This window comes from Adiantum capillus-veneris, chromosome 2 (genome assembly GCF_014529385.1).
Source record: "Adiantum capillus-veneris isolate H3 chromosome 2, ASM1452938v2, whole genome shotgun sequence".
Classification (NCBI taxonomy): Eukaryota; Viridiplantae; Streptophyta; class Polypodiopsida; order Polypodiales; family Pteridaceae; genus Adiantum; species Adiantum capillus-veneris.
Genome location: NC_140932.1, coordinates 150,961,372 through 150,970,286, shown reverse-complemented (window position 1 = coordinate 150,970,286; position 8,915 = coordinate 150,961,372).

The following is an 8,915-nucleotide window of genomic DNA, read 5'->3' as shown; positions in this document are numbered from 1 at the left end:
TTATGATTTTTTGATGGCTTTCTTGATATTTAAATGCAATTTTGATTGTGTAGGTGGCATGTGTAGCATAAAGCTAATCTTCCTTGAGTTTTGGGGCACCTAATACCCTATAGAGCATAGTATACGATGATGGTTGAGTTTTTCAATTGCAAAAGAGTACAAGACATTCTAGTGTAGCAAGTATAGCTTTCTCAATATTGCTAGTTTATTAGGCCAATTGTGTGCATTTTATAGGTAATAACCATATCTATTCATAAACATCAAATTTGGCTAGATATTGAGTAGTTTTTATGTTATTCTAGAGGTCATAATGCTAAACCAAGTTTTTTCATGTTTACTGTAATACCTATTATTCTTTTGACATTCTCCATGGCTCCTTTTGAATCCAAAGGCTAAAAGGGAACTATGAAAACATGTATATAGTATTTGTATTGAGCATGACTATAGAAACTTTGATGATAGGTCCGTAAAATGGCAAAAATGCAATTTTTTGTACCTATTTCTTTTTGCCAAAAAAAATAGTGAGGCAAAAGAAACCATATGTTTTGATCACCAACCCATTGAAGTTAATGGGGAATTTTATTTCATGTCCTACAAAAATCCCCAGTCTCATTTATATGCAATCAGCCATAAGAAATGGATGTTTTGGGAAAAATGGATTGGTCCATCAACTTTGGAGGCTTGTCGTGACCAAGAGATGAAAAATTTTACAAGTTTTTTATTCCATATGTAGTAGTCCTTGAACTATAAGCTCATGAAAGGATTTTCCAAAATGAGTGGATCTACTATGGTTTTGGAGGTTTTTTTCTGAAACCTTGAAATGACACTTTTATGTCTTGTTAGGTAACCAACCTAGTGTTAACATTGGAGTTCTTTGTGACATAAAACTTTTGGCTCACTATGTCAAAGTCCACATATACATTTACTCTCCACCTACAAAGTAAATCCCAAAACTTGTGTTGTTCTTCTAAAGAAGAAGAGTCTATTGTGGGGTGCCTCAATCGATTTGATAGGATCCCTATAATTTCTTAAATCCATAATCTAATGGGTATTATAGTGTGCCCAATTATGGTTTCACAAGAATTGAACCTACATCCCTTTTCTTAAAAGTGTGTGCCCTTAAAATTGCACATTCTTTTTAATTTGAGTAATCAACATGATCTTAGATATGATCAAGGTCAAAATAGAACTATATGCCTATAGCATTCTGATGTAATGAGAATAAACCTTGGTTGCACTATGTCCAAGGAATTATATTTGTGACACAACATGCCATCTTGTAGACAAACTATTTCATAGATGATAAACAAAGTATGCATTTTATATGCACACCGCATATATGTCCTTAAAATTACTTGGAAAACTTGCATAACTCTGGAGTTTTGGGCATTTACAAAAGTCAATGAAGCATTTTTGCAATGTATGTGATCATCATTGGCATCAAGCCAATCCATTCCCAGGATACCATCATAGACTCCTATGGCTAAGACTCTAAGTTCGTTGAGGTATTGTTACCATCCAGAACAAAATTCAAGTTACCCACTCAAGTAGAAGCTTTAACCTTCCTATCCGTAGCTAATTCCACATAAAGGTCTGAATTATGGTATTCACGTAGAATGAGTATTCTAATGCATCTAGAAGAGATGAAGAATGTGTACTCCCAGAATCAATCAATAAGGTAAAATGGCTACCTTGATACTCTTATGGAGTTTGATTACTGGAAATTGTTCATTCACACCTTGATTTTTGATTGTACCATGAATATATGTATTTTCTTGATCTCCTTCACCTCTGGCACCTTGAGCTCTGTTATCTTGAGCTCTTCCCTCTGAGCTCTTTGGTTTCGTCCTCCTCTACCTAGATGAGGTTGACAATTGAAGTTATTCCCATTGTTGTTGTTGTTGGTGGTGGGTGGTCCTTTTTGGACAAAAGTTGGATTTTGTGGTCTAAAGCTCCCTTGGTTTTGATGTTGTCTCTGATTTTGATTATAGTTCTATTGTTTGAATTTTTGTTGAGCTACAGGTCTAAAATTTCTGAAGTTCCGATTTGGGTTGGAATTTTTGGGTTTGTAATTGTCCACCAAACCTGTGAAGCTTGAATTGTTGAATGCGAAATATATGGATTGATGGTCAAGATCAAGACAAGTATAACATAGATGATCTGGTATGGCCTTCATATGCAATAATCTCTCTTTCTTTGTTTTGAGTTCCATCTTTATTCCTCTCAAGACGAGGTCTTTTGATTTCACAAACAAGAGCAGTGTTGGCTTTTGCTTTCCGCTATTTGAAATCTCTAGCTCAATAGGTTTGCCTTCATCAAGGACATCCGCAAAGTTTGTGAGCCGTGAGCTTTGAAGTTTGCTCTTCATAGGATTCTATAACCCTGACAAAAATTGTGCTACTTGACTTCTTGAGTCATCCCTGTTGGAGCATATTTGACAAGAGTGAAGAAATGTTGATAATACGACTCCAGATCTCCAGTTCCTTAAGTACAATCAAGAAACTCATTCATACGGTCCAAATGAAACAATTTGGTTTGATAGTTCTTCTTTAGTTGAGTCTTCAGATAATCCCAAGTTTCAACATTAGGGTTGACATTATTCTCAAGTGGTCTCTCCACCAATGCTTGGCTGTCTTTTCTAATTTGAAATTAGTGATGCTAGCTTTGTTCTTTGCAGATGAATGGGCCAAATCAAAATAGTCATCCTTGCACTCAATCCAATATTCAAGAACTTTCCCCACGTCTTTGCCTTTCCTCGCCAAAGTTTCCAGGTTGATACTTGCGGAGCATAGCATCGATGTCTCTATCAATGATTGTTTGTTGAGGTGCAATTGGCTTATTGGCATTTGCAGCCGCTGCATTCCCTCTAGGAGACATAGTAACTTATTGTACCATATCAACAAAGATCATTCTTAGTACAATATTATAGTCCTCTTAAAGTCCATCTTAGCAAATAAAAATAGACAGCTGAGAATAAGACAAAAGAGTAGGAGAAAGAATAATAAATGAATTAGATCAATTCCACATCGCAAGATTTTTGAGATTAAAATTTTTACAAAAGTCTAATAATTTCTAATGGCTCTAATGAAATGTACTTTTTAATAGCCATTGTGACATCGTTCGAGTAATGGATCATAATGGTCTCATTCTGGAAGTATGTCTGACTGGCTATCCTAATAATCTTTCACAATCTTTGGCTGAAACATTTCCTTTTTGGCATGCAAGTTGTACCACTCCTACGTGAGTTAATGGTTGGTCATAGGTCCTTCCATTCTATTGTGAACCGTTAAATAATAATTCATAACGAGTGAAACTTGCTTAAGACATATGGGTAAAGCAAAAGGATAGAAAAAAAGGGGGGAGAAGGAGGGAGAGGGGAGAGAGGAACAACACAAATGTCTATACCAAACGCGTTTCACTATATTAACTCGTCAGTGGTGTAAACAAGAGAAGGGAGGAGGGGGTATAAGTAGGGAGTCATGTTTCAAAAAACTGTACAAAGTACCATAGTTAGGGAGGAGAGGCTTGTTTGGAAAGTGAGTTTATTCCTCCATAAATATATAGGATACATGCAAAAAAGAAGGGAAAAGATTTTAGGTGGGAAGTAAAAGGAGGGAGTACAAGACATTAGGGGCTAATTAAAGATTTTGAGGGCCTTGGTAAAAAGCTAGTCAAAAAGTTTAATGAGCCCTGTAAGGAACCACGATTGGGAGAGGTTATAAGAGGGGAAACACACAAAGAGTGGAAATAGGGTGGAGGAGGTTGCGGAAAAGAAGATAGCAAGATTAGGTTAGGTAGGATCGGGTTTTTGTGAGAGGAGGGTGCCAAGGTTTGGAGAATTAATCCAACATACAATCGGTTTGGGAAGGTGTGTGAGCTCGGGATCATTATTGAGAAGCTTAGTTAGGGGTTTGTTAATGGTGCAGGAGAGGTTTAGAGTGCGGGTAAGGGGAGAGAAGGGAAATTTTACAATGGTTAGTGAAAGCTTGGTTTTTTGTAAATTGTGAAGTAGAGATGGTCTAACTTCATAAGAAACAAAAAGGAAGCAAGCTTCCAAAAGGGAGGGGGGATAGCCTTTAGCTCTAAGCCTTGTGTATAAGAGGTTGCAAATTGTGATAAAGCCCGAAAGAGAGCTTTCCCAGATAATGTATCTTTTGAGTTCTGAAAGGATGAAAGTGATTTTTTGGTGTGTTGGATGGCAAGACTGCCAAGGGATGTAGTTGTTGGAATTGAGACTTTTTTGGTGACAGTGTGAATTAAGTATACTGAAGGTGGCAAAATGAGGATCCTTTGAAGAAGTGGATATCAAAAATCAAAGCCTCTTGAGAGGAGATGGAAGAAGATATTTTGATATGTTCTTGGAGAGGATGCCCATAGCTTTGAAGAAGCTTTTTTAAACTGGAAGAAGGGCCATCCCAAATTCTAAAAGCATCATCGATGGATCTTTTAAAATAAAGAAGAGAAGAGGAGGTGAGTAGCTTCATGCCTTCTTCCAAAGAACAAAGAAAAAGGCAAGCGTACAGCACTGCAAAATTTGTAACCATTGATGTGCCTTTGGTTTGGTGCCAAATTTCTCCTTTGAAAGAGAGATAGTGATGGTTGAGGATGAGAGAGGCTAGGGATATAACGAAGTGAACTTTTGGTGCAGGAGAAAATTCTTGGATGGAATCTTTGAGAGCTAAAAGCCCCTCTATAATGGGGACGCTAGGATAGAGGGATTGTAAATCAAAGGAGAAGAGGATAATATGGGGAGGAAAGGTGGTGGAGTTAAGGTCTAAGATAAGGGAGTTGTAATCTTTTAGGTGTTGGTTTTTGTATAAGAGGATAGGGTAGAGTTGATCGCGGAGCCATTTAGAGGCATTTTCTAAAATGTAACTCTTGTAAGAACAAATGGGGCAGCCTACAAGGGAGGGTTTATGAATTTTTGATAGAAGAAAAAAGGGGCAAGGTTTTGGTTTAACTAGAGAAGAGGATGAGATCTCTTTTATTGCTTGGGAGAAGGTTGTAATTCAAAATCATAGAGGCAAGGAGGGAGGAGACAAGGGCTAGAGGAGGGGAAGAAACTTTGGAGTAGGTAAATAGGTGCATGAGGTGACAAAGGGCTTCTTTTCATACCAATGTTTGGAGAGGACAACGGGTCCTAGTCACAATGTTATGGCTATTATTTTAAGGAAGATAGGGATTCAATGAAAAAAGGTTTGGTGCAGAAAGGAGGAATAAAAGAGAGAAGAGGATTAAGGAGGGTGACTACATTCTTGAAGGCAAGGTTTAGGGTGGAGGAAGGCGAAGGCGGAAGCCCAAGACCTAGGAGTCTATGTTCGGAGGAAGAGAGGAGATGACTAGAGAGATTGTGTGAAGAGAGGTTTGTAATTTTGTGTTCAAGAGTGAAGATAGAAAGATTGCTTAGAAGCAAAAAAAAATTAAGGTGTAGATTTGTGAGAGGAAGCCAAAATTTATGACGCTTTTTTCCCGAGTGGGAGGGATGGGGGAGGAGAGGGAAAGTACATGGAGGAGGGGTCCAAATGTGAAGAAAAAGGGGGGGTTTGGGGAAGAGCAAGTGGACCCAAGAGGTAGGGTTCTGTAACCCTAGTTGGACCTCCTCCATTGCAAGTTTTCTAAGCTTTTGGGTAGGCTAAACTTGGGATAAAGAGGCTTTGTTTGGGACAAGCGGGAGGGGTTAGGGGAAGGAGAGTTAAACTGGTAGTTGGGAGTTTGGAGAAGAGAGGGTAAGCGAGAAGGGTTGTTAGAAGACGGAGAGGGATTTCTAGGGGTGGCTAAAATGGGGAAATTACAAGAGGGGGAGGAGGGGTGGGGGTGGCTAGTTGGAGGGGAGGTTTTGGGTTTCTTAAATGGTTGTCAAGTGAATTCCTCATGGGGGTTTTTAGCCAAGGAAGGGTTTAGTTTGAAAGGTTTAGATTGGAAGGAGGGAGGATTTGGGTGGGTAGCATGGTGAGGAAGATTTGGGACAGAAGGTTTGAGGGTGAGAGGAGTTTTTTCATTTGGGTGGTGACCTTGTGATGTACCAACTCACCCACTGTTTCCTCTTTAGGTAGGGATTCTACCTCTTCTAGGAGAGAGATTTGTGATCTCTTCCTAGCACTGTGAGCCACCATGCTCAAAGAAGAAGCCAAGTGAGTTTGAAGAACTTTATTTTGTAGGAGTGCATCAAACTCGTTGAGGGAAGTTTGTTTCCACAAAAGGAGTTGGTTGGCCCAGGCCGAAGGTAGCACTCTAGGGAAGGAAATGGATGCAAGTCTTTTAATGAGTTCTAGAAGTCTTTCTTCCACAATGTCGTGGTAGTCATCAAAGCTTTTTTGGAGGTTTTTTATAAGTAAGTTTTGGGCTTGGATGTATGCTTTAGTGCAATCTAGTTGAACTTGTATGTTTAAAGCCTCTGGCTTAGCGCTTAAAAGCACTTGTGCATGAATGCCTTCTAAGGTAAGATAAGGAATTTTCATACAAAGACTATGAGGGGCCTCTTGGTTAGCGTGAAGGTTTTGAAGGCGTGTGAGATGGGACTTAGCCTTGTTAAGTTTCGGATTGAGGGCTTTAAATTCATTCGAAGAAAGGGATACAAATTTTTTGAATTTCAAGGGTTTATCTATGGCGGGTAGGATGGGGAGGGACGGTGGATAGGGAGAAAGATTCAAAGAGTTAGCAACGAGAGAGCCGAAGGAAGAGGGGAAGGTAAGGGGGGGAATTAGTGAGGATGCCACTTTGAGGGAAATTGGAGAAGATACCGTTGTGGTTTGAGTAGGAGGAACTCACAAAGCCATGCTTGGAGGAGCTATCCACATCGGGATGAGTTAAAAAGGAGGGGTTATCTTTGCCGCGGTTGTTGGTAGAGGGAATAGAGAGTTGGTCGAGATCTTCGATTGGTAGGTTAGCGGTGAGTCCCAAGATTTCCTCCGAACTAAACAAAGTCTTTCTAGACGAGGTAATGGAGGGGGTAGAGGTTTGCATTGGAGTGGCTAAGTTTGAAGAGGGAGGGTTGATGAGGCTAGCCACCAGACGAAGCCGAGAAAGGAAGCCATGCCAACGGGTGGGGTGTTAAGGTTTTGGGAAGCCACAAAGGTGGAGGGTGTGGGATGGTTTGAAGGGGGTGCCACCAAGTTTGCGAAGGGTGGATCCGTGGATGGAGTGCCGGGGGTTTTTTCAATAGCCATTGTTGTAGGAACAAGGGCTAAGGAAGAGGGAGAGGGGTAAGAAGGGGGAGTAGCCATCTCGTGTGGTTGACGTCAGGCTACTGAAGTCAAATTTTAAGGGCACCGCTGCAATCGACTGTTGCTCGTTAGGTCTTTGAAGCCACTAGCGGGGGTCGTACGGGCTGTTTGACACCGTAGAGTTTGCTAAAGTTTCTGACTTCTTATAACTGCAGATAGAGCAAGCGGGGTGCCGCATGTAGGGTGTTGTGCAGGGTTGCTGCAGCCGCTGGCTAGTGCCGTGTAGAGTTGTTGAAGCCGCCGCTTGGTTGCAGCCGCAGACAGAGAGGCTGAAGCCACTGAATGGTGCCGCGTGGAGTTGCTGAAGCTACCACCTGGCCGCAGACATAGCGTAACAAGAAGCCGCGTGTAGGGTGTCACGCTCTGGGTTTGTAGCAGGCCCGTGGGGGTCGTTGTGGGCTGTAGAAGCCGTAGACAAAGCACGTAGGGTGCCGCATTGTTGAAGCCGCAGACGGGTGCCGCGTTGTTGAAGCCACAGACGGGTGCCGTGCTCTTGAAGCCACAGACCAGGCACATGCGGAGCTCTGAGGGTGAGACGAGGCTTAGCCAGGTGAGCCGAGAGGTAAGTGAGGCTCACCCCCTTTGTTGTCATGCCCCCTCAAAATCTTGTTGCTGCTTTCTTTGTTGTATGGGTTGTCGCGGGGGAAAGAGTTAGCAAAGTCGCTAGTAGTGAAAAGGTGTGCAGAAGCTGGTGAGTAGGGAAACAGGTGCATGGAAGTAGGTGCGTGGAAGCTGGTGATGGTGAGCAAATGCAAATTGTGAGTAGGTGTGTAGGTGCGGACTGTGAGCAGGTGTGCATGTGCTCAGAAGCTGGTGTCGGAGATGTGAGAAGTGCGCAGGTGCGAGTATGGTGTGAGCTTGGGGTAGAAGTTGCGAGTATTGTGCTTAGGTGACCAGAAGCTGCAAGTGTGCGCAGAAGCTGCGAGTATGGTGCAAGCTTGGGGTAGAGGTTGCGAGGTAGGTGCAAAGAAGCCAAGGGGATACAAGGAGAGAGCGCAAAAGAGAGGAGGCATCTACTGTTAGTGAATGACGAGGACTATCAGAAGGCCACAAGTGAATAAAAACATGAAAATAAGGGCCATTACACTTTGCAAAAGGGTTTTTGAAAACAGAAACTTAGAACCGTTTGGCTAAAGCAAGGCATAAGAAAGAAAATATTAGGGAGGGTTCATGCATGGAGAGGAAATCTGTGGTGGGTAAGAAAAAAAAATGATAAGTGAGGAAGGGTTTTAGCTAAATTTTTTGGGAAAGGGTGGGCGGGGATGGAGAAGAAAAGGAAACAAGTGCTGCGCTTAAGATCAAAGAGGGAGTTTTTCGGTCCTCTAATAAAGAAACTTTAAATAATAATTCATAGTAAGACAAACTTGTTTACGACATATGGATAAAGCAAAAGGATAGGAAAAAAGACGGGGGGGGGGGGGGGGGGGGGGGGGGGGGAAGAGGAACAACACAAATGTCTACACCAAACACGTTTTGCTATATTATCTCCTCAGTGGTGTAAATAAGAGGAGGGAGGAGGGGGTATAAGTATGGAGTTATGGTTCAAAAAAATGTATACAAGCAAAAAAGGAAGAAAAGATTTTAGGTGGGAAGTAAAAGGAGGGAGTACAAGACAATAGGGGCTAATTAAAGATTTTGAGGACCTTGGTAAAAAGCCAGTCAAAAAGTTTAATGAGCCCTATAAGGACCAAG